Genomic DNA, 27,598 nt, shown 5'->3' with positions numbered 1-27,598 from the left:
GTACTGTATTATGACGGTTTAGCGCTCCTAATGAAGGTGCAATCGCTAGGATCTCCAGCAATCCCAAGAACAGAGCTCTAGATCCTTGTACCAGGATCTGCTCAACCTCAGCTTGGGAGTTCATACTCGGGATTTCAAAGGGATCCCAATGGTCAGAACAGAAATCAGTAAAGTATCCCTTAGTCTTATCCCTTTAAAATTCTGCTCATTCTTGACTCAAAAATACTGTGATAGTCCTGCTCTGTGACTGACAGACTTCCCTGAATGCATACACAGATAGCCATCACTGGTAGGGCCGCCCCCCTTGACTATTAACACAGAATGATCAATGTTTCAATTATTAAAATACAAGTTAAGGGCCCGTTACACACAGCGATCTCGCTGGCGAGATTGCTGATTTTGTGACACATCAGCGATCTCTCCAGCAAGATCGCTGTGTGTGACATCCAGCAGCGATCGGCCCCACCCGCGGGGTATCGCTGATCGTGCTGGATCGTCCTGGCCCATTTTTTCATCGCTGGTCTCCCGCTGGCCAGCGCGCATTGCTGCATGTGGCAGCGGGAGCCAGCGATGAGCGACGCTGCACGCTGGTTACCAACGTAAACATTGGGTTTCTAAGGGCTGCGGGGCCCTTAGAAACCTGATGTTTACCCTAGATACCAGCGTGCACTGCAGGCAGGGTGGGAGGTGGAGGCAGAGCGGAGCACAGACCGGAGTAGCTCTGCTATCTGCTACTCCGGTCTGTCACCAGACGGAGGTCAAATGTATTTTTTTTCCTCCATGGCCGGTATGCATCAGCATACTGTTGGTTTTACTGAACCCTATTATACAGAGGGTCACTGCAAAGAACCGTATACTATGAAATATACGTTTTTATAAAATGAGTGCCTGTCAGGCACATACCTGCTAAGTGCATGTGCCTGACAGTAAGCATAGATGGAGTGTGCACCTAATCTAATTTGAGGAGAAATATAGGCTTGTAGAGGTGTATTTCACTGATATTAGACAGTTCTTAGATTTAAAGGGGTAGCAGGTCCAAATCGATAAGTCTGCAATCACTCTGTGTAACTGCAGACTTATGAATGCCCCAGCGCACACACTGTTTGATGCAGGGATCCGCTGGTTTCAGATCCGGTACTCGAAGACATGTATGTGTCATACATACCCCCGGCCAGTGGGCACGGTGTCGCTACATAGACATGTATCAAGCAAGGCTGCACCCTGTTTAGTGACGTGATAGGTCAGCGGGCATTACTGACTAGAGGGTGCGGCCTTGCTCCATACAAGTGAACAGAGCTCATATATGCCCTCCAGTACCGGGTTGCCGCAGTGCACAGTGCGCTGGGGGGATTGATAAGTCTGCAGTCACACAGAGTGACTGCAGACTTAGCGATTTGGACTGAACAACCCCTTTAAGGGAATCAGAAATCAGTGAAAGACAAATCATTTCAGGCTCATGGGTGGACCCTTCCATGAGTGGTATTTTGGAGAAGTTCCACTATGTCTCACATTTACAGACGTAGCTTTTCTTAATATGATAAAGATATCATAATACAGAAAGATATCCAGATGCAGCAAAAAAACAGAAATGTAGAAATTTTTCTAAATTTATTAAAAAAGAAAAACTGAAATATCACATGGTCATAAGTATTCAAACCCTTTGCTCAGACACTCATATTTAAGTCACATGATTTCCATTTCCTTGTGATCCTCCTTGAGATGGTTCTACTCCTTCTTTGGAGTCCAGCTGTGTAATTAAACTGATAGGACTTGATTTGTAAAGGCACACACCTGTCTATTTAAGACCTTACAGCTCACAGTGCATGTCAGACTAAATGAAAATCATGAGGTCAAAGGAACTGGCCAAGGAGCTCAGAGACAGAATTGTGGCAAGGCACATCTGGCCAAGGTTACAAAAGAATTTCTGCAGTACTCAAGGTTCCTAAGAGCACAGTGGCCTCCATAATCCTTAAATGGAAGAAGTTTGGGACCAACAGAAGTCTTCCTAGACCTGGCTGTCCAGCCAAACTGAATAATCGTGGGAGAAGAGCCTTGGTGAGGTAAAGAAGAACCCCAAGATTACTGTGGTTCAGCTCCAGAGATGCAGTAGGGTGATGGGAGAAAGTTCCACAAAGTTAATTATCACTGCGGCCCTCCACCAGTCGGGCCTTTATGGCAGAGTGGCCCGACGGAAGCCTCTCCTCAGTGCAAGACATATGAAAGCCTGCATAGAGTTTGCTAAAAAAACAAATGAAGGACTCCCAGACTATGAAAAATAAGATTCTCTGGTCTTATGAGACGATGATAGACCTTTTTGTTGATAATTCTAAGCAGTATGTGTGGAGGAAACCAGGCACTGCTAATCACCTGCCCAATACAATCCCAACAGTGAAACATTGTGGTGGCAGCTATGGGGGTACTTTTCAGCTGCAGGGACAGGACGACTGGTTGCCATTGAAGGAAACATGAATGCGGCCAAGTACAGAGATATCCTTGATGAAAACCTCTTCCAGAGTGCTCTGGACCTCAGACTTGTCCGAAGGTTCGCCTTCCAACAAGACAATGACCCTAAGCACACAGCTAAAATAACAAAGGAGTGGCTTCAGAACAACTCTGTGACCATTCTTGACTGGTCCAGCCAGAGCCCAGACCTAAACCCAATTGAGCATCTCTGGACAGACCTGAAAATGGCTGTCCACCAACGTTCACCATCCAACCTAACGGAACTGGAGAGGATCTGCAAAGAAGAATGGCAGAGGATCCCCAAATCCAGGTGTGAAAAACTTGTTGCATCATTCCCAAGAAGACTCATGGCTGTACTAGGTCAAAAGGGTGCTTCTACTCAATACTGAGTAAAGGGTCTGCATGCTTATGACCATGTAATATTTCAGTTTATCTTGTTTAATAAATTTGCAAAAATTTCTACATTTCTATTTTTTTTTAGTCAAGATGCCGAGTGTACAATAATGAGAAAAAATGAACGTTTTTGAATTTACCAAATGGCTGCAATGAAACAAAGAGTGAGAAATTTAAAGGGGTCTGAATACTTTCCGTACCCACTGTAACTATATAGATTCAATTGCTTTTGATGTGTTAAAATGTAACTGGCACTTTATAAAGAAAATTTATGTATTACAGATTCCGAAATAGCATTTCTGATTAATTGGGGTTCCTCTTCTGAGACCCTGGCCGATGAGTTAAAACACTGATCTGAAGTGCACATCTCCTGCATGAATGATGTATGGGCTCAATAGTAAATGTATGATTCCACACATTCATAGAGCTGTGAAAAAAAAAAAAAAAGAGGAAAGCATGAAACCGACCGCACAGTCCAAAATAGCAATACTCTATTCATTGCGACTTGTCTGTTTATTTTTTACCTGAATTTGTTCTTACCAGAAATTTGCAATAAATAAACTGATTGCTATTTCGGACTGTATGGTCGATTTCGTGCCCTCTTCTCTTTTTTGTTTCGTATTTTCCGACTGTCCATGCCCTATCACTCAGGTCCGGCTTCTTGGTAGCAGGGATTTTTTACTTTCATATGATTTTGCATTGCAAATTCACTAAATATCACATATACCCTCACTACTATGTAGCATTCCTTTGTTGCCTTTATTGTTGATATTCATAGGGCTGTGTACAGACCCATAGACTTACTATTGAACCCATACACCATTCATGCAAGAGCTGCACACTTCAGATCCGCATTTTGACCGATCGGTGGGGCTTTTAGACCACAGACTCCACCGACTAGCAACATTATCCAGAGCCTGTATTATATAAAATATTTTATAAAGCAAGAGTTATACTTTACAAAATAATATTTCTGCATAGTGAAATCATAGTTTAAAGAAAGGCTATATCTGCAGTAGGATGTTATCTTTCTGATTGTAAAAGAATACTCGGGTTTTGAACTTTTTGCTTGCAGTGGGTAAAATAGTGGAAACAGCTTTGGATGCCATCTTCTGTAAAGGTACTGTCACACTCAGCGATATCGCTAGCAATATCGCTATAACGTGTGACGTTATAGCGATATTGCTGTGTCTGATACTTACCTACGACCCGCTCCCCCGCTGGTTATCGCTGATTGCGCGAGAACGTCCTGGACTGTTTCTCGTCGTCAGCTTCCTGCTGGGGCTTCCTGCTGTGGAGAGACGAGCGTGGAGCTGGGTGGGAGGACGCAGGATCGCCTAGTGTGACAGGTAAGTAGCGACCCCCGTCCCCAGCGATATCGCTAGTGAGATCTGCCTGTGTGGCAGCTTACTAGCGACCACTTAGCGATGTACCAGCGATCCTGACTGCATCATATTGCTGGTACATCGCTAAGTGTGACAGTACCTTTATTTGAGTCACAGGTCACACTCCTAAACAAACACTACTGCAAGAACACAACATGGATATTACCCTGCTCTCTGTTTCTTAACTCCTAGCCTGGGTTAGGGTCATATTGTTCTAATTATTCCGTTATGTATCCAATGTAATAAGCTAAGCATGGCAGCAGCTTGCAGAAGGGCTCTCATAAATAAGAAAACATTCTGATGACATTAAAGTGAAATTAGATTATGCACTTGGCAATAAAGACCACAAGACAACAAATCAAACCACAAATTGGCCACTGAAAAGCAGTAATTACAGAAAGCCTGACGAGATTAATTTCATCGAGTGAAATACCGATTGAATAGTGTTTTATGAATTAGAATGAAATGGTTTGTAGAATGAGAAAGCCCCACTGACACTACAGAGAAGAAGACGATGCGCACAGATGTCCAGCTAAATAGAAGCTGAACAGAGGAAATACAGATCTTAAAGAAGCACTTCTATCAAAGTTTTTATCCTCTTGATATATTTCAGTCATCATATTATAAATACCACCAAGAGAATAAAACAGGTGCATGTGATCTCTCAAAAAATATAGACTTTATTGAATTCAAACAATTAAAAACAATATACAATAAACAGAGTAAGACAATATAGGACCACTTAAATGTATTTACATGTTTACACCTAATATCACTAAAATTATATCATTATTAGTCTGAATAAATGTTCAAAGTTGTAAATTTACGACACTCAAATCAAAGCCTTAATGGCAGAAGGTTATTTTTCGGACTGTAAGACGCACCTAGGTTTTAGAGGAGGAAAATAGAAAAAAAATTGAAGCAAAGAATATGGTCAATTCTGTACTAATATCCCCCATCCTGCTATATATATATATATATATATATATATATATATATATATATATGTGTCCCCAATCCAGGTATACATGGTCCCCTCATCCCTATCTTGAGATGCATGGCCCCTTCATCCCTATCCTGTTATGCATAGCCCCCTCATCACCATCCTGCTAAGCATGCTCCCCCCTCATCCCCATCTTGGTATGCATGTCCCCTCATCCCCATCCTGGTATACATGGCCCCCTCATCTCTGTCCTTGTATGCATGGCCCCCTCATCACCATCCTGCTAAGCATGCCCCCCATCCCCATCCTGTGGTGCATGGCCCCCATATTCCTATCCTGGTATGCATGGCCCTCTCATCCTTATCCTGGTATGCATGGCCCCCTCATCCCCATCCTGGTATGCATGGCCCCCCATCACCATCCTGTGGTGCATGGCCCCCTCATCCCTATCCTGGTAAGCATGACCCCCATATTCCTATCCTGGTATGCATGGCCCTCTCATCCTTATCCTGGTATGCATGGACGCCCATTCCCATCCTGGTATGCTTGGCCCCCTCACCTCCATCCTGATATACATGGTCCTCTCATCCCCATCCTGGTATACATGGCCTTATCATCCCCACCCTGGTAAGTATGGCCCCATTAGAAAAACATAAGAAAACAAAAACCATTCTTCTTAACTTCCCTGCGTTCCCTCGCAGCAGCCTGTTCTGAAGCCAGCAGCTGATTTCTGTTGTGAGCAGAGCATGGCAGTGATTTTATGCACTGTTTAGAAGCTAAGGACAGCTGCTGGAATACTCATTGCTCCCCACGTCCGGGACTATGGGCATGTGGAGCAGTAAATATTAATTTCTCTTTAAGAGCAAGCACACTGGTAACTGCAGCTGACTGCTTCCTGCAGCTGCTGGGCGATCATGTGTGCCCACTACTAAAGGGAATGAATATTTACTACTCTCTACTTCCATGGGCATGGGGAGCAGTGAATATTCATTCTCTTTAATAGCGGGCACATATGATTGCCCAGTCGCTGCAGGAAGCCAGTGGCTGCTGCTAGTGTGCCCACTATTAAAGAGAAATGAATATTCACTGCTCCACACGCCCATAGTCCCTCCCATCTCTCAGCACTGACTTCAATGCAAAGAGGTGAGAGGGACTATGGGTGTGGCGAGCAGTGAATATTGATTTCTCTTTAACAGACAGCACAGTGTTAGCGGCAGCAGCAACCTCCTGTCACCCGCTGCTCCACCGCTACCGCTTCCCCACCTCCCCATCCATAGCCACAGCCAGTACATCCAGACTATTAAACACCCCCCCATTTTCCTCCAAATTTTTGGAAGAAAAAAGTGCATCTTATAGTCCAAAAAATACGGTATATATTCAATATGCCCTCTGATGAAGGAAGAATGAAATATATATTGGGGCACCAGGATCACATATTACACCAGTCTGCTGAACATGTTTTCTTCATCCTTTAGCATATATGGCTTACCATACCATCTTCTTAAAAATGTCAGAAATTTTTTGCTGTGTAATATATACATTCTGCCATTAAGGCTTTGACTTGTGTGTCAAAAAGTAATAAGTTTCAACATTTATTAAGACTAGTGATGATATAATTTTAGTGATATTAGGTGTAAATATGTAAATACATTTATGTGGTCCTCCAAAGTGTACACGCTGCGGATTCTGCTGCGGATCCGCAGCGGTTTTGGTACTGCAGATCTGCTGCAGTTCTGCAGACAGTGTACATTGCAATGTAAACCTATGGGTTTTCAAAGCCGCTGTACAGTACACATGCTGCGGAAAAAAAGTGCGGAAACGCAGCTACGCAGCTTTTTCTTTCCGTAGCATGTCAATTCTTTTTGTGGTTCTGCAGCGGTTTTGCACCCATTGACTTGCACTTAGTCAGTGTATTCCGCAGCAAAACCGCAGATGAAAAAAGATCTGCGGTTTTTGCTGCGGTTTGGGGTGTCAAAACCACTGTAGAAGGAAGTGTGTGGGCGGAGTGTAGTGTAGGGAAGAAGACGTCGCCATCATGGAATACCGTCGCATGGACATTGACGTAGGGCGTTTGATAGACTTGGTATGTATGTTTGTATGTTTGTGTGTGCGTCTGTCTGTGCGTCAGTCTGTGTGCATCCTGAGTGTCCATGAAACGGTAGGCCCCCTATTGTGCTCAATCGCCGCATGGGATTGCTGCTCCCATCCGCCTATAGGATGGGAGAGTAGTCCCTGGGGCGACCGAGCACAATGAAAGTGTGAAAACATGTAACAAAACACATACATGACATACAACATACAATACATGTATACATGACAGACATGACATACAACATACAACACAGAATACATACTCACCACATACAGCACATCTTGGTCCCCGAAGCCCTCGATCACCTAGGGAAAAAATAAAATAAAAAAGCACCAAAATACTCCCTGTACGCAGAAATCCAAAAAACGAGTGTCTCGCGGCGATCTCTGCTGTCCTCGGGCGATACACTAGCAGGAGCGGTGCTCCTGCAGTGTATCGCCGAATCTCCCGGAGTTCTGTTGCTCCAGGACCTCGCTTTCCGGCTTTGAGCTGCGTGAGAAAATTACCACGCAGCAATGGCATAAAGCGAGAGTACCGGAGTCAATGAACTTAGCTCCTGTCAGTGTTTCTGCAGCCATGGAGAACGGTCACATCTCCTGATGTGACTGTTCTCCATGGCAGATCGTCATGGGATTCTCGTTTAATGGACTGTGTCGGAACAGTAGGCATAGAATTGGTTTGGTTTTTTTTCTTTTTCTCTAGGTGATCGAGGGCTTCACTATGGATTAACAGAGAAATAAAAAAATTGTCAAAAATATTGTTTTTATTTCATTAAAAAAAATTGTTTTATTGTGTCAGTGGTTTTTTTTTTACATTTTTTTAATATAGGATTAATAATGGATCGGTGTCTTATTGACACTTCTCCATTATTAACCGGCGTTAATGTCACCTGTCAATCAAAGGTGGCATTAACCCCTTTATTACCCCACTTCCTGCCGCCACTGAGCGGGAGTGGGAAGAGAGGGGCTAAGTGCCGTAATTGGCGCATCTTATAGATGCGCCATTTCTGGGGCGGCTGTGGGGTGATATTTGTAGCCGGGGGGCAATATCCATGACCCCTTCCTAGGCTATGAATATCAGACCGCAGCTGTCTGCGCAGCCTTTCTGGCCCTTATATATGGGGGGACCCCACATCATATTTTTTGGGGGTCCCCCTTTTTGTTAGAGCCAGAAAGGCTACGCAGACAGCTGCGGCCTGATATTCGCAGCCTGGGAAAGGGGCCATTGATATTAACCCCTTCCCAGGTTGTAAATATCAGCAAGCAGGTTTCTGCTTAGCCTTTCTGGCCCTAAAATATGGGGGGACCCCATGTCATTTTTTGGGGGGTCCCCCTTTTTGTTAGAGCCAGAAAGGCTGCGGCCTGATATTCGTAGTCTGGGAAAGGGGCCATTGATATTAACCCCTTCCCAGGTTGTAAATATCAGCCCACAGCTGTCTGCGTAGCCTTTCTGGCTCTAAAAAAAAAGGGGGACCCCCCAAAAAAAATGACGTGGGGTCCCCCCATATTTTAGGGCCAGAAAGGCTAAGCAGAAAGCTGAGGGCTGATATTTACAACCTGGGAAGGGGTTAATATCAATGGCCCCTTTCCCAGGCTAGAAATATCAGGCCGCAGCTGTCTGCGTAGACTTTCTGGCCCTAAAATATGGGGGGACCCCACGTCAAAATTATTTTTTTTTTGGGTTACACATCTAATATATAATATATAATATATAAAGCTCAATGTGTGTGTGTGAGTGTATGTTTGTATGTATGTGTCTATGTCCGGGATTGCCATCTGCACCGTCGCAGCTACAGTCACAAAATTTTGCACACGTCACACGTCTGGACCCTGAGAGCGTCATAGGCTATGCTGTGAGATCAAATTTAAACCCCTCATGTTCCAATTCACCAAACAATTTTGCCCCTAGGTACATAATGGGGAAAAAGTGAATGTATTTATGCATATGTGTATGTCCGGGATTGCCATCTGCACCGTCGCAGCTACAGCCACAAAATTTTGCACAGTCACACGTCTGGACCCTGAAAGCGTCACAGGCTATGCTGTGAGGTCAAATTTAAACCCCTCATGTTCCAATTCACCAAACAATTTTGCCATTGATAATCAAACTGTGCTCTTTCCTTTCTGAGCTCTGCAGTGCTCACAAATAGTGGTTTCCCCCACATATGGGGTATTTGTGTACTCCATGCAAATTACATAAAAAATTTGGTGGCTAAATTGTCCCTTTTGTGTTCGTAATATTTACAAACATCAGGTTTGCACAAACGCAAACCTCACACTCGCATAACATTGCATTAAAATATGCATTCAAAAATGTCACTACTTCCCTCCAGAACCACAATGTGTGGCCATTAGGGTTAGTTTAGGGTTATGTTTATGGCTGTAGTATGAGTAGGGGTTTAAGATAAGAAAATTTTTAAATAAGTTTAGGAGATAATTAGCGGGTTTGATATAGTATGTAATGACATAATTCTATACATTGTAGGTCCGTGAATATCTCACAATATGGGACCAGGCAGAGGACAGTTTTAAAGATCATTACTTAAAAGAAAAATGCTGGAACAAGATCTTTGTGGACCTCTACCCGGAATGACATTCATTCCAAAGTTCTAAGCAGTTGCAAATCGGTAATTATAATGTTATTGTACACTTTAGATTAGATTTGTTAAGAAAGGGATAGTGAAGTAATTTTTGTTTTCTTTTTCTCTTTTTGCAGATAAAGATTTGAAGCAGAGGTGGCGGTCCGTTAGGGATCGATTTCATAAATGCATGGCAAGCTTGCAGAAAAGTGGATCTTCACCACCTAGGAAGCACACTTTCCCTTTCTTTGAAGAGCTGCAGTTCCTTGTAACCAGCCGTACATTGCGGAGGTAATAATAATATTTATTTTTATATAGCGCTAACATATTCCACAGCGCTTTACAGTTTGCACACATTATCATCACTGTCCCCGATGGGGCTCACAATCTCAATTCCCTATCAGTATGTCTTTGGAATGTGGGAGGAAACCGGAGTACCCGGAGGAAACCCACGCAGACACGGGGAGAACATACAAACTCCTTGCAGATGTCCTTGGTGGGATTCGAACCCAAGACTCCAGCGCTGCAAGGCTGCAGTGCTAACCACTGAGACACCGTGCTGCCCTATTTCCCATAAAAAAAAGGAAATTGTTAATGATATATATCCTTTATCTTTCAATGTGGCTCACCACTATTGGCTGTCTATTGAACACTGTGTACAGCTGCAGCATTCAATACGCAGTGTCAAGATGTTACTGCAAAGTGGGTTTTGATTTTGGGAAATCACGCAGCCACTCTGCGTAAAATCTTTGAAGTGCCTAGACATGCTTTACCTTATATGTGGCTTTACCGTACATGTGGCTTGTCTTTTCACACCACAGCATGTATAGTTATCTTGCGTTGGCGCTCTGTCTCTGGCAGATAACTAGAACACTGTATTGATGTATTGTATCATCATGCAAACACAAAAGTGTTCATCAATTTTGGCGCATCGTGATTTTTTCTGCTTAAAAACTGTTGGTCATACAGAGCGTGGAAACATACACTAATTATTTTTTTGGTTTCGTTTTTCCACAGTACTCAAGGGAACATTTGTCCTGCAGAGGAAGAGTCCGAAGATGGAGCAGGTTCCTCTGGAGCTGTTGACAGATCTTCGCCATCTGTAGCAACCGCTTCTGCTGGGGCAACTTCTTCATCAGCTGCTGGCCCATCTGCAGCTGCTGGCCCATCTGCAGCTGCTGGAGCATCTGTCTCCGCAGAACTGTTGGTACAGAAAGAACTGCCTATCTGGTGAGAGGTGAGCCAAACAAGAAAAACCCAAAAAACAAATTGAGGATAAAACGGTAAAAGCCGCCACAGAGACTCTGGAGTTGCTCAAAAAAACAACTTCAGAGGATGTCTTTGACTTTTTTGCCTTAACGATAGCTAATAGGGCTCGCTCACTGACGCCGGATAGGCAGTCTATTTTTATGAGCCTGGCACAGATGAATCTGACAGCTTTGGAGGACCCTGCTCCAATCGCACCATACAAGAGCATCCTCATGGGTATTTTCGGACTCTTCTGGCCCACACAAGCACCCCAGCAGCCCTCAAACTTTGGAGCAACCCAAAAGGATTGGACCCTCAACAGCAGCCCCCTTAAATTCAGAACCGTCATCATCATATGCGTATGGATACTGCCCAGAGTATCAATACTTATAATCCTATGTTTTGGAGACATCCAGTTGGTTGTAGTTATAATGTTAACCTTTCTACCTCGGTTCTATGGAAAATAGACAAATTTTGAAGGCTCGCTCAGCACTTTAGCATGAGCGCTGATAATGTTGAATTGGTGTTGATTACAATGAGAATGCTAAAGAGGTCTCCCAACTCTCTTAAATGCCCTGTATGGATAAAAATATAAAAGTATCGTATTTTTATCTATTAAAATCCCCAATCCTCCTGTGACAAGGATCGGCAGGTCCCCCTCTCTACTCTTTGTGGTACTAATAGCCACCAATCACATGTAACAGAAAGGAGATCTTAATGGAGAGCACCTCACTCCTGCAACCAATGACTGACCACATTATCCTAGCCTCATTTTTCAGGATAACAAGTCCTTTTGTCATCCAGGAAAATTTTTATTAAAAGGCATCTAGAAGGTCATTTTTGTACACCATAGTAGTATCCTGAGTAGGGCTTGAGCATCCCTTTCTGGACATGAAACTTTTATTGACATGGAAAATATTTAGTTGTGCATCTGTAATTGAATGTTCACTACTTCCCCTGGCCATAATCCCACTCACCTCTCTGCGCCGCCATCAGATGGATGGCAGCAATTAAATTAATCAATTCAAAAACTAAAAGGAAATCTGTCAAGTCTCAAAAGACTATATTGGGTTACTTTGCTGGTCAATAGCATTTCTAAGCTGCCCGGCCGCTGTACTGAAATCACAACTTTCAAGAGAAAAGGAACTTTATTCCGCTCAGCAGCATTGGGCTTTCAGTCATAGAGGCGCGACTTCGTTCAGTGCTCAGTACATAGTGAGCAGCATCTGTAGCCACAACCCTGCCACTGACGGGACAGCTGGCGCAGCACAGCATCAGTACAGAACCGCTTGTGAGTTTGTGCCAGGGCGTGGTTATAGCTGCCGGTCACTATGTACTGAGCGGTGACTAGCTGAACCTCTATAACTGAAAGCCTGAGGCTGCTGGGAGGAATAACATTAATTTCTTCCCGGCATCAAGGCTCTCAGTGCAGCAACTGGGCAGGTTTGGAATGCTATTAACTTGCAGGATATCAGGTTCTATGATTATCCTCTACAAATTTGTGATATTCACAAATATCACATTTTGTACCAGAATTTATGTAAACATTTTGAAGAAATGACAATGCTTGTCATGCTTTGTTGCTTGTTAATAAAATTTATTGATATGTTCTACTTTCTGGTCATGGCTATATGAGGGCATGACTATGTTAAGGTGATATGTGTGATTGTAAATGTGCAAGTGACTATGTGATGGAGGATGTGTGTCATGGCAGTGACTTAGCTGTGTACACCTGTTGTATCTCAGCCATGCTCGCCTAAAGTGTTGCCCTCCTGTCTGAGCCTCAGCCTGACCAGCTAGCCAGTGCCCCATCCATGCTCTGTGCTTCCTTGAACCCATGCTGTCTCTGCACTGTGTATTGCATGCCCTCTTGGCACGCGTAGGCCCTCGCCTGTACCCTGGCGTGCCTCCAAGCATGCGCAGGCCCTTGCCCTAGCCTGAACACTGGCGTGTCCCTTATCAAGCTCCTTGACTTGGACCATGGTGTGCCCCCTACCACACACCCTGCCTGGAAACCTGCCTTGGACCTTGGCGTGTATTCTAACATGCACCCAGTGTTGAAATATGCCGTGCCTCCTTGCCTCAACCCTGGATTGCCTTCCGGATGCCCGGAGCCTGCTAATCGCTGGCAGAGCTACCGAGCCTGATGACCGCGGCCTGATGTTCGGAGCTGATGTCCACATCTGATGTCCAGATACTGAAGATAGTTGCCAGATGTCCGGAAACCAATGCAATATAGCCCTTGTGGAAACGCTTGTGTGCCACCTGGCACGTATCATGCCTTGGACCTAATCGTGCCCCTGTACGCACCTTGCTGTGCTTGTCTTTATCCAGTAACTATGTTTACATTCAAATGAAGCCATGTGACCACATTTATTGAAGAAACACTAGCAAATAGAAAATGACTGACAGCACTTACAGGATCAAACAATGCGCGCGCTAAGTCCAGGGACCCAGTTGGACATGAGAAGTCACAAAATGAAGAAGTGCAGCATCCGGTCCGGGTGAAGAAGCATATAAAATTTATTATGCCATGAAAACATACAACGTTTTGACCATCACATGGTCTTTTCCAAGCATGCTTGAAAAAGACCATGTGATGGTCGAAACGTTGCATGTTTTCATGGCATAATAAATTTTATATGCTTCTTCACCCGGACCGGATGCTGCTCTTCTTCAATTTATTGAAGAAACACTGTGACCACGTTTTATGCATTGTTTCCTGCACATCCCCTGTTGTCATACACTCACACTCGTGTCTTCCAGTAGACGGCCGTCTGATTACAGCAGTCACGGTGAATCACCCCCTTGGTCTTGCCACTGACACTCACTGTATCGGGAGTGGTTCATCACAAGGTCAGTTTGACCTCTGTGTGTGGGTGCCACGACCCAGAGTGTCCACTCTAGAAAAAGACTCAGCAATAGCTGACTCCCTCACAATATGTATGATGTTAATCTGGGCCTGGGAATACGGGATGGAGAAGAGGTTTCATAGTATCTGTACACTGCACTGTGTAAAGTTCAATATTGGAACCAACCCAGTAAATTAAAAAAGGAACACACCTGAAATTAACATGTAAAAATTTTTATTACATAAAAATACATAGTGAATTTAAATTTTTAAACCAAAAAAAAATTAAGGGTACTTCTTTTGTGTTGCTCCATCTTCTTCCATCCTTCACTGCTGTTCTGTGCCGGTGTTGGGCGGCCTGGAGTATTGCCAGTGCACGGCACCTTCAGGACTCATAAAATAGTCAGCAAAAATTTCTCTCACACGCACACCCAAGTTGAATGGCCTTCCCGCATTGCGCACTGGATTAAATTGTGGCTGCTGGTACTCCACATCTACATCAGTATTGTAATCATGATTGTAGTTGTGGCGTACACAGCAGGCCTTAATCACAGTGTCAATGGTGTCTGCATCTAACTGGATGGCTGTGTGAAGGATCCTCCACTGACTAGTCATGATCCCGAAGGTGCATTCCACATATCTGCGTGCACGACTCAGCCGATAATTAAAAATCCTCCGCCGGGCATTCAGTCCCCTTTCTGGGTATGGGCGCAGCAGGGTTGTCATTAAGGGAAACGCCTTATCCGACACCTTCACAAAGGGCACTTGATGTGTGGAACCCAGCAAAGGTCTTGGGGCTGGGAGCGTTCCGCCATCTCGAAGAAATTGCTGACCAATCTGTGATGTTCGCAACACCCGAGAATCCCCAGTACTGCCATAGGCACCAATGTCAATGGCAACAAATTTGTAATGTGCATCAGCCACCGCCATCAGGACCACCAAAAAATACTTCTTATAATTAAAGAAGCGTGATCCTGATCGTGGTGGCTTCTGCACTCTTACATGTTTACCATCAACTGCACCTATGCAGTTTGGGACATTGTGCACAGACTGAAAGCCTGCTGCAACCTGCAGCCAAGTCTCCTCGGTTGGGGAAGGCATAACCATGGGCTGCAACTTCTGCCAGATGGCGGCACATGTGCACCTCACAATTTGAGAGATGGTGGATTTACCAACTCTAAATTGGAGGTGTAGGGATGTGTAGCTCTCTCCTGTGGCCAAAAATCTGCAAAGAAAAAAAAAAACAAATTAGAAATGTCACACAAACATGTAATGGAACCTGGCAGCATTTATGGCTATAAGATGTGGCCAACGCCTGGTGTTATCTGAAGCATTTTATTATTCTGTCTCTCTCACCCCAGTCACTCAACAAAGGTTCAAATAGCAAAAAATGGACCCAAGAGCGTGAGGCGATCATGTCAGATGGGAGTTGCATGTGCGTGGCCTGGCAATAAAATATTTTTTGAACGCCGCCAGCCTTCTGTTTGTTAAAACACTATACTGCTCAGCCGTACTTTTTTACCCTGTAGAGGGAAGAACAAATTCATGCAGTGATCAAGCGCCAGAAAAGGACATTGAGGCCCAGCGCGTACACACCTCCGGAGTTTGGTTTATGCTCATCAGGACGCAAGAGTAGTCCTGCGCAGTAGAGCGATGAAGCAAGCAGGAGAGTGGTATCGCATTATCCAGTTGTGAATACTGCAGAAAATCCCTCAAAGGCAGTGGCCGCATCTTATAGCTGCCAAAAATGCAGACAGGTTAAAAAAACACCAGGATATGTCCGGTACGGCAAAACACTGTACCAAAGATATCCATGTCAGTGTGTCTGTGTGTGTATGTTGCATGTATGTGCCAGCCATGTGCTGCACCATTCACACACGAATGGCTTGCAGGGAAAAAGCGCTCCAGAAAGTGAAGTTACACGGTGGCAGGTGGTGAAAGCAAAGCCCATTCTTCCCTGATGGCGGTTAAATCCTGCAGACCAGGGGAGAATGAAGCCACCATCTTCAGCACCTGCCGCCAGGGAACAGCGCTTCCTGTAGTGCTTCTTCACTAGTGTCAATGCATGTCACTCAGAAGACATCAATGTCTGTTCTCTGTGTGCAGGCCAATTTAGGCACCGTGCAACTGGTCATCGTGTATTTCACTGAGACCACGAAAACACGCTGACATGTGCACAGACTGATTAAAGTGAGTGGGTGTGTGTGTCAGTGTCTCCAGTACATGTGAAAACTGTCATCACACATACCAGACACACTGACGTGTGAAAGAGGCCTAATGAATCACATACAAAGCAAAAAAAAATTACTTACTGCAAAGTGATGAGCAGCCTTTCTTCAGCAGTGATGGCCTTCCTCATAACCGTATCTGACAACGTAAGATGAGATCCTAATATTTCCAGAAGTCAGTCAAATGCCAGGATGCTTAGTCTGCAGAAGGATATGAATTTGTACGGAAATCTGGAAATTAAACAGGAAAAAAAAAAGGATTAGTGTTTTACATACACATTTTAATGTGGATAATATATTTAGAAATTTGTCTACTTAACTCCTCAAATCAGTGTAGAGCACATAAAAATGGCCCTTTTCTGTACGCTCCCTACTATTGGGTGAACCCACATTTTTCGTGCTCGTATTCTTCTCTGCTGCACCTAAAAAAAATATAGCATTTAGTACACAACACAGTGATAAACCAAAGGCTGTGTTCAGTTTGCGTTAAAGGTGTGCATTTAATGCATCCATTACATAGCGGCATTACCGCTATGTAACGGATGCGTTTATGCACCCATATGCTGCCATAGACAAGCGCATTGCTAACGCATGTCATAATTAGGCTAGGTTCACATTGCATTATGCCAGTCCTTTCAATGCATGCGTTAAACTGACTGCGCTAACGCAACTTCTTTTATGATTGCATTATGTGAACGCGCTAGCAGTGACAGACCATTGAACGCTGCAGCCGACGTCCAACGATCCGTGACAGAATGACAGCACATGACTAACACATGTCAATTATGACATGCGTTAGCAATGCGCTCGTCTACGGCAGTCTATGGGTGCGTTAACGTAAGCGTTACATAGAATTAATGTCGCAATGTAACAGATGCGTTAAACACACGACGCAATGTGAACCCAGCATTTGCAATGTGCTGTCATTCTGTGACGGATTCCTCACATGCGGTCTGCACCATCCGAGGGTCCGTCTGTCACTGCTGTTGCAGATGCAGCATCTCCACTAGTGGAATCACATAACGCAATCATAAATAAGTGGCGGTAGCGCAGTCCATTTGCATGGATTGATCGGGCTCCTGAAACGCAATGTGAACCTAGCCAAAGACATGTCAGTACTTTTTGACATCTACTTTCGCTTACTTGCTGTGTGTGGCGATTGAAGATATTCAACAGGAACTCAAGAATCCAAATTCTATTGGGCCTGCGGAGCCATAGAAGGGCGCTGTGCTCTAATGTGCGATGGGCGCTCTGCTGATCATTTTCCCGTCCACTCATTGTGTTATTTGGCAAAATGGAGATTGGAAGAAGAAGGGGCTGGACAAGGAAGTGACATCATTTTTTTTCTCCAGTCAAGTTTGTAAAAACTTTATAGGTCTCCATTGCTTCAAAAACCGCAGACAAAACCGCAGCAACAAGAGACCTGCGTTTTCTGCCAAGAGCTGCGGTTTTTGTGCAGAAAAAATCCGCAGACAAATCTGCACTGTGTGCACATAGCCTAAATCCATTTATTCTACATTGTTTTTAATTGTTTGAATTCAATAAAGTCTATAATTTAAGAGATCATATGCACTTATTTTGTTCTCTTGGTGGTATTTATAGTTGAGATGGGTCTTCAGTCACCATCATTTTGATGATTTATGCTCCCTCATGTTGATAGTCAGTCAGAAATAATTGACCTCCTGTTTCTACATAGCGATTGGAAGGTTTAAGGTACTCAGTTTTTAATCATGTGATGTCATAGACCTAATGGAAAAGAGAAGAATAAGCTGGGAAGAAAGGCAAAATGAGCAATTCTAAGTACACAGTGCTATATGATATGATGAGTGCAATATATAAAGATGATAAAAACTTTGATGGGAGGAGTGCTTCTTTATTATGAATGCACTTCAATATATAGATAATAGTTTGAATCATATTTCCAGAAATGTGAGAGAAATATTGTGATAGGCAAAATGGGGGAAACTGTTAAATATTCAGAGTACTTTTCATGAAAGTAAAAAGTCTCAAATTATGGCACATGTCATGTTTGAGCAAGAATTGGAGACTTTTCTTCCGTCTCGTCTTTTGGAAAGGGTCAGGAAAAATGCATGGTTGGTTTAATTGAGAGGGCCAAGGAGTTTGTATGTTCTCCCCGTGTTTGCGTGGGTTTCCTCCAGGCACTCCGGTTTCCTCCCACATTCTAAAGACATACTAATAGGGAATTTAGATTGTGAGCCCCCATCGGGGACAGTGATGGTGATGTATGCAAACTGTAAAGCGCTGCAGAATATGTTAGCGCTATATAAAAATAAAGATTATTATTATTATAGAGGGCCGTGGTTTCAGTAGGGTGTACACACCACATAAATTTGCTAAATTGTGCTACAAAAATTATGGATTAAGCCTGGCATTTAACAAACAAGGAGGTTTAATAAATGTGCACCCATAAGTATTTTGTCACTGATGCCAGCTCATGTGTTCCATCTACAGCAGTGTTTTCTCTGGTAAGGTTCCAAGAGAGTCAAGGGTTTCCTGTTGGAAATACTCTTAAAACCCTTGAAAGTTTCTTGGAATGGGGTGGAAATAAAATTATATAAGTCTGAGCCACTAAATGATGATCATGAGATAAGTGAAACGTGCATTGCACTTCTGCTCTGGCAGACTAAAGGTCATTTACAAAGAAAGCTATTTATTTGATTTGCAGCCACCACATTCTTACAGTGCAGCCAGCTTCATTTTTGTTCTCTCTTCCTATTTTTTTTTACAATAGATTAGCGATAGGATTCAACGGTATATGCATCCAAGTACACGCTAATGTAGAAGTATATGTTGTTGATTTTTTCTGCATTGGGCAGTGCAATGGCTACTACAGATTTATTCTTCAGAAAAGGTAGCTTTATACTAGGGTTCTTGGAAGACAGATCAGTAGTTGTTAGATAATTCTTCTGATACTCCCCAGTGGTTATTTCAAAATAAAGTCATAACATTTTACCATTGCTTTGATCACAGGAAGTGGAACCATATTGGACGTCATTACTTATCACAATTATTCAGTCAGCATATTCTAATAATGACAAAGTGACAGATGAAGGGGCACAAAAGTTTCACAGTGAAGTACTAGGTGAAGGATGACAAATTAATCCATATGCACCTTATAAAATGTAGAAATATTTTTTTTTCTGAAAATCAAAATAGATAAAATCTCATGGCAGCAAATCTATCAGAAGCTTTAGTTCTCTTATGTAAGTCAGTTGAGCATGGCATGAAAGTTAGTACACAAAAAGGCCAAGAGCAGCAGATAGGCTATATTCTGTAAAGGGAATGTGTCAACAGAAAATTGTTTAAATCAGGTTTTTATTAAAGTGAATCTGACAGCTAATACATGCTGCCCTATCTACAGACAGCACAGCATGTATCAGACGCTGGCTGTATCCGACAACCAGGTATGCTCCACTTTGAAACACTGCAGCGTTTCAGAGAAAAGCATACTTTAAAGCGAACCTGTCAGCAGGATTTTGCTAAATAGACTACAGACACTGTCAGGTTTGCAGTGTTAAACTGCTTAAAATTATACCTGCGGTGAAGATATCTGTCTTGTGGTTCTTGTGAAGTTTTACAAGCTTCCAGTTTAATGAGATACCTGTGCACCAGAACAGGACTGCAGGCAGAATCTTATCTTTCTGCTCTAAACCAGAGAAACCTAGGAAAGACCTGCCCACAGACTGCATCGAAGCACAAACAGGTTCCTCATCATAGAGACAGACTGTTTGTGCTTCGAGGCGGCCTGGGGGCAGGTCTTTCCTTGATTTCTTTGGCTTAGAGCAGGAAGATAAGACTCTTCCTACAGTCCCACACTGGAGCACCGGCATCTCATTAATTGAAAACTAACACTGATTACACAAGAACCACAAGACAGATTTCTTCACCCCAGGTGTAATTTTAATCAGTTTAACAGTGCCAACCTGACAGTGTCTGTAGTTTCCTTGGCAAAATCCTGTCAAAACGTTAACTTCCTTTAGTTTAATCAAACACCACATGTACAGTAACAGCAATGAACAAACTCTGACCCTACCTTTTGCACTGAAGCATCTACTGAGCATGTGCAAAAGGTCACTGTGAAGGGAGGAGAGGAAGGGTCAGGGGTGATATCACTTATTGTGATTGATGGATCCTGTTATATCATCTATATATAGAGGTGTTACTTGTCATTGTTATACTTCCTCTGATGATAAGGAGCCTACTGAAAACTCTTCCTGAAAGGACAAAATAGTTAGAGTCTAAAATAAACCCTAGTGTCCAATATGAAAATTACTAAATGACTAATTTTATTTTTATAACAATTGTAATATGAAAAAAAAAAAACCACTAGCATACTGGTATGTCATATGTCGGCTCCGCATCTTTACCAGCAGAGATTAGCTGTTTTATTCAGACATCATCTGCCTCTATCAGCTGCGATTAGAGCAGAGCCATCTATGGCTGTTAACCTGTTAAATTACTGTTCTATTTGCTTATCGGTTCCACTGCGACATGATCGTAGGACTCCAATGGGTTGCCATGATGGCCATGGTCTGTAGAAGAATCACATGTAGGTCATGACCGATACTCCTATTAAAGCTATCCTTTGGCTGGAGTTCATAGGACACCATGATTTTTCCTATATATATCAATACAATATAGCAATGTATAACACAGACAATCACCGACTCAATTCACCTATTCATAACAAGAAAGTAGATGAAAATAACTGAATTCCGTTTTTTTGGATGCCATAACAACACAAAAAAAATCAATAAACAGTGACCAAAGCTTTATATTTATCCCAATATGTTATCCTTAAAGTGGATATCTGGGAAAATGTCCCTATGCACAAACAGGCAGGTAGTTGCTACCTACCTGCCTATTGAACCTGGTGACGTTTATCACTGGCACAGGTGTTATGAATGGGTCACCGAGCAGGAACAACAAAAAGCTAAGTCCCAGAAAAACAGAGAGGTTGGTAACTATGCAGATAGCACATCCCTGATCTTAACCACACAGCTAACAGTAGCAGTGGAGCTTTCCTACGATGTTCCTAGACGCCTCGTCACCGCTGGAGGACTACATAAACCTAAAGCAAGAAAAGGGAAAACTAACTGCCCCAGAGCAGACCCCAAAGGAATAGACAGCCCCCACACATGTATTGATGGTGAAGCAAGATGAAAACACAAACATAGGCAGGAAAATAGGCTGAGCAAACGATGGGGCCCAACTAACTATAAAGAACAGGAAAGGAAAGACACTGTCTGCAATCTGCCAAAAAACCCTACAAAATAATGTCCAACACGTCTGATAACAAAATTAACCCTGAAGTCACTAGACTTCTCCCACTATATCAGCACTCTGAAATATTCTGAGACAGAGCAAAAAGAGGCCAATCTAATAAGGGACTAAAAAGCAAATTGGCAAATACAGATAAATAAGAGAGGAAGTTCAGCACAGCCCAGCCGGGGCTGGCTGAACACACAAAAAACTGAATAGACCAACAAAATCAAGTGTGAACATTAGCAAAAACACTTGGCTTTGAGAAGGCTGGAACAGAGCTGAAAACAAAAACCTGAGCAGCCTGAAGCATTCACCAGCACTGACTTAGGGCGTCGGCAGTCTTAAATCCAATCTAAGATTCCTGAAGTCCAATCGTCTTCATCACCATCAGGTGGTAGATCCCCACTGACCAAATCAGCCTCACCACCTCCTGTCACCACCAGAGGGAGTCTGGAAGGCGAACTCACACTGGTGGACCAGAGAATGAACTCACAACACACAGGGCAGGCACATACCACTCCTGGTGAGGATTCAGCTACCTTTGTTGACATCACATCAACAGAGCAGCGGCTTCATTGTTATTCTGATAGACAGTCAACTTCTCCAGTTACAACTCCACCAGTTAGGCAGCGGTATCTGGCTATCAATCAGAATGACATTAAAGCCCCACCCCATCAACGTGACGTCAGCACCAACAGCGGAATCGCCGGTTGGAGCATTCTGTGACCACTCTTGTGACACTGGGCACAACAAACTAGCTACTTGTTAGTGCTTAGAAAAAAAAACACAAAAATTGAGCTTGGTTTGAGTTGGTATACATGCAGCATATAAACGCATGTTCACATTGGCCATAAAGCATACAAAACCTACAAAAGACAAAATGAGAAAAACCCTGCTGTAATTAAATAAATAATTTTCTTTGTATTTTTGCATTCTGTGCAAGCCGGGGTGTGGCCTCCCTCTCCTGAGCTGGAAATTGTATTTAAAGACTTCCCCTGACTGGTGTCTACTGGTTGGGATGCGAACCTTTTGTCTGCCCTTATTTTTATTTTTTTGTAATAATTTATTTTTTCACCTTTAAAATTAAAAAAACATAAGAACTATGCATGTTTTGTATCACTATAATATTGTAGACCTGCAGAATCATATTTCTAGGTCATTTTTACAATATAATGGACACTGTAAAAAAAAAAAATCCTAAAACCAATGACAGAATTCTCCTTTTTTGTAATGGTGCTGCTATCAGAATTTTTTCCCATTTCCACTATATAACATAGTAAAATTGATGGTGTCATTCAAATGATCCCAGAAAAAGCATTCATATGTCTATGTCAATGAAAAAATAAAGTTATGGATTTTGGAAAAAGGCGAAGTAAAAATGAAAGTGATTAAACAAAATAAAATAAAAAATTTACCCTGTCAGCGTTAAAAAAATACATGTAACACAAAAACTTGATTTACACAGTATAATTTTCTGATTACACATTCCCTTTAAAAGCATGTGGGGTTAGAGCATTATTGCTATCAAAGGGGATAGTTGTCCATTGTACTGTTAAAGTCTGCTGTGCTCCATAGATTATACAAACCTGCAAATACCCTTGGGTGAGGAGAGAGTCATAAAGCGGAAACTGGAATAAGGGATCACACAGAATGAATATAACATATTCAAGCTTTCTTATCTTGTGACTTTATTCTGTACATGTCCATATTTCTGGCAGTGAATTCTGGCAAACAAAAATTGTTAAGTATTTTCTTGACATCTTTCCTGTCTTGAAGCACCGGATCTCGAAAATCTAAAAACTCATATTTGGGTTTATTCACAAACTTCTGGTATGTTTCTGAATCTTCTCCAACGGTCCCATTCATTTGAACAGAATTTGTAAATGTTTAGTTTAATCCCTTATTTGTTTGATCCTTTTTTATCCCAAAATACTAATAATAAAAATATCATAAATTAGTTTAAAAGTTTAATTTATATCCAACCCACAATACTTTCCCATCCCTTTGGTGACACGTGAGAAAGCAAAAAAAAACTAACTACTAGTATTATTCCCCTTCAATCACAGTAAACCTTTTCCTGCAGTATAATAGTTGGAAATCAGGTCCCTACATAAACATTCTGTCACAATCCATTTTTGAATCTGTGTCAGATTCTGGATTCTCTTATATAAACTTTTTTCCTTTCAGGCCATCGGGGGTTAATATTAGTTTTTGCCACCGGTTGCCGCTGGTGTTACTACATGTTTGGTTATTCTGAGCCTGCTGATGGTGACCACTCCCAACTTCCTATAAAAGGTCACCTGAGGCATCACCTGGTGTTGGTGATACACTTCCTTTTGGTTACCAACCGTGGTCAAGACAGGAGCTGGCTGAGAGCAGTGGGGTTTCTGTTGAATGCTGATCTGGTGCCTTACTCTGCTGCTAGGTGCATTGCAGCAGATAAAGCTAAGTGTTGTTTTTCTTACCTTGTCTGTTATCTTTCCTTGGTGTTTAGTGTAGCGGTGGGACCAGTATCTGCACTTACCAATTCCCTAGTGAGGGATAGGTGCAGGGTAAGTGAGGGACAAGGTATCCTGCTTGGCAACAGGTTGAAAGACCCTGTATAGGGACATCAGGTTAGTCTAGGACTCAGTCGCAGCAGAGTGCAGGAGATGTCCCTTTCCCCATTCCCTATAGCAGGGTCCACTGTTGTAATTGTGTCCCCGATGTTCCCTTGCTTGTTTGTCTTGTTATTAGGTGACCGACCGATCGTCGGGTCGCGTCACGCAGGGTCAGTCCCTTATCGTGACATTTTCATACATAAAACTGAGATGCCTCATATTAGAAATCATTATTAGTTTACTTACTATTAATAATCCTCTCCATTCTCAAGAATGTAGGGATTTCTAATTTTATAGTTTACAGCTCGTTGCCAACATAAATGGCCACCCTGCAGTCTATCAAAGGTAGCCGGTGTCCTAGGCATGTAGTTTGCACTTGAAAGCGGTTTGCGATACAGTTTTCAAGGGTTGCTCTGGGAGCCCTACTTACACAGGCAACCCGCCAAATGGAAACCCAACTTCATAGTCTCCACATTTAAAAAAAATAATTGTCATACACCAATAAAGTGGCATCAATTCCCACAGGGTAGAAATAGTATAATAGGCCTCTGACACACCTTCCACTACAGGCAACCCACAAGATGGAGACCCAACTTGAAGTCTCCACATTTAAAAAAAATGTTTGTAACATCAGCAGCAGTAGAAACAGTAAGCACAGAGGCCACAACAAAGGTGTCAGACTGCAATAACGCAAGATCACTACAAGATGGTAACACTAAAAACAAGACCATCGCCTAGTCTGCCTAATCTGTGACTGGGATGCAAAATTCATCAGAGATCCATGACTTGTTCATTTTGATAAAAGTTAGATGGGGACAGCCAGATGCGCTTATCCATTAGGATACCACCAGAAATGCTGAAGACACGTTCTGAGAGAACACTGACTGCATCACAAAACCTCCAAGGCATGACAGGCAAACCCAGGCCACTCTTCCATTTGTGAAGACCAAAATGCAAAATGGTCCATACCACCACCTGATGGAATTGATATTGGGCTCCAGATACTCCTGCACCATCCTCTCCAGTCATTCACAAGGTATCAGACTTGTACTTTGTTCTGCTGGCTGGTCTAAAAAATGTGTGAAACAACTCACAGAAATTGGTTATGACCCTAACACTGCTGCTAACGTTTTTGCGATGACGCCTTGACATTCCCAGGTTGGACGTGGACGTCTAGAACTGTGATGCACACTGTGTGACTCACTGCTGTCTTGGGAAAAATCACTGGACAGTACAAGCATGTTTCAATACGCCAGCATGCCCGTCCCATTCCGGGGGGGGCAGCATCTGGCTTAATCTACTCTTGTACCGTGGATCTAGCAGAGTGGCAACCAAGTAGTCAGCACTATTTTTAACCCTAAGAATATGGGCATCATGTTGAAGATAGTGTGTGATGTTAAGGTTGAGGAACAGGAGGAGAGGCCACTTAATGCAGCACTTGCCACCCACTGGAGCAAGTGCTCTTTCTGGCCCTCATCTACAAGGCGTACCGCTGTGCTGCCAAAGAAAGGGATTCAAGTAGCCCATCCAGTAACAGAAGTTGTCAGTTGTCTTTGGATAGGACGAGACAGTGTTTGTTCAGTTGAGCTTTCATTAGCATTAACAACTAACCCATGTATATGTCGAACACCAAGCCTATTCCCCCTTCCACCATGACCTCGCTTTTTCACACTCATGTTGTATGTATATTGTATGTACCCTTCCCCTCTTTTAACCTGCTGTTTAACAACTTTAGGCCCACAGCTCTCAGTCATCTGTCACTAAATGAACAATCACTATATATTTTCTGATAGTGTGCCTGAACAACACTGTTATACCTAACCATTTTGATGAGCAAATGAACTCCTATAACAGACCTAACAATTTTTAGGTGGAAATCTTGTATTCTGATTTCTCACTGAAACACAGTTTTATCAGAAGCAATTTGGATTAGCAAATGGGGCCACCTGAGACTGCAACACAGTTCTTGAACAATCTAGTTGGATGCTGGAACATCCATTTCACACAGGACAGGATCCTATCTAGCTAAGGGTGGTTTCACATTAGCGTTTCAGGGCACAGCGACAGCCTGCGCACGGCCGCCGCTAAGCCCCGCCCCCTACCGTGCCTCCACCGGTAGCTCCGCCTACGGGCGCATGACGCTGCATGCGTCCTGCGTCCCCTATCTTTATCACTGGGGACACAGGCCGTGCGCAGTATGCATTTGGCGGTGCATGCGTCCTTTTGGCAGTGCGCCGACCAGCGCCAAACGCAACCTGTTGCAATTTGGTTGTGCTCAGCGCACCGTCAAAAGGATGCACGTGCCACCAAACTCATACTGCGCACGGCCTGCGTCCCCAGTGATAAAGATAGGGGACGCAGGACGCATGCAGCGTCATGCGCCCGTAGGCGGAGCTACTGGAGGAGGCGCGGCAGGGGGCGGGGCTTAGCGGCGGCTGTGCGCAGGCCGTCGCTGCGCCCTGAAACGCTAATGTGAAACCACCCTAACTGACAAGATCACTTGCAGCACTAGCAGGAGCAACTTCTCTGCACTGTAACACTGGGAAAATGGTGCCAGATAAACAAGATATCTGCTTTTTAAATGGCCAGGGACATGTGACTTCAGCAGCCAATCACAGAAGACATTGTGTCATGACATTGTGGATGGTTTCTGCGCCCTGATTTGCTTCCGTAATGTACACACATTAAGTTATAAAAAAAAAAATTTTTAATTACACTCCGCAGCTCCTCTGACATAGACCCCTCCCCTCATCAAACACGTCCCCCAGACCAGCCCCGCTCATCATACAGCACCACAATCCTAGCCAAAGTAATAGCAAAAGTATTAGTGGAAATGCGACGATTTACTGTGACCGAATTTTACCAACTTTGAGTAAAAATGCTTGTGAAACCGAACACGAATCCAAATGTGCTATGTTCATGCCAAATTTGAGATTAATGATATTTTTCCGAACAAGTTCGCTCATCTCTACCATTAATTATTTACAGAACCATTTACAATTCCCTATGTTGCAAAATTGGAATTTATTTTTTTTTTGCACATCCATAGACTTGAATAGGTGAGTCTCATCTGATTTATGGAAGAAGCTAGTCAATAGTCACTTAACTGCCCTTTAAAAAAAAGTAACTCAAAAGTTTGAAAACAGTACAAAAGTGGCTTAAAACATATTTGTCACCAGATTTTGCAATGCAAACTGCATATATAATATTGAGATTATAAGGAGCATTTTAACAGTCCAGCTTTAGCTTTAGATGCATAAAATGCTAATTTTCATATTAGGGAGAGAAAGTTTACCAAACAATTATACAGCCATTCTGACATGGATTTTTCAAAGTTAGTCATAGCTCCGAACCATCCAGATTCTCACGGGACAGTCCCGTTTTTGACCCCCCCACCCACGTCCTGCCCGGGAGCCATGTGTGTACGAGGTGTACGGAGCAGAGCCGCATGTGTACGGAGTGGAGCCGCATGTGTACGAGGTGTACGGAGTGGAGCCACACGTGTACGGAACCACGTGTGTATGAGGTGTA

At 43.2% G+C, this 27,598-nt stretch overlaps 1 protein-coding gene across 2 annotated transcripts in view; it reads right to left on the bottom strand.

Moving 5' to 3' along the window:
• Positions 1 to 27,598, bottom strand: part of KSR2 (kinase suppressor of ras 2) — an 887,084-nt gene that overhangs the window by 33,040 nt on the left and 826,446 nt on the right. The window lies entirely within an intron of this gene.

Source organism: Dendrobates tinctorius, unplaced genomic scaffold (assembly GCF_039654945.1).
Source record: "Dendrobates tinctorius isolate UK_male_01 unplaced genomic scaffold, ASM3965494v1 ptg000003l, whole genome shotgun sequence".
In the NCBI taxonomy this organism is placed as follows: domain Eukaryota; kingdom Metazoa; phylum Chordata; class Amphibia; order Anura; family Dendrobatidae; genus Dendrobates; species Dendrobates tinctorius.
This window is presented reverse-complemented; position numbering and strand designations above follow the sequence as displayed.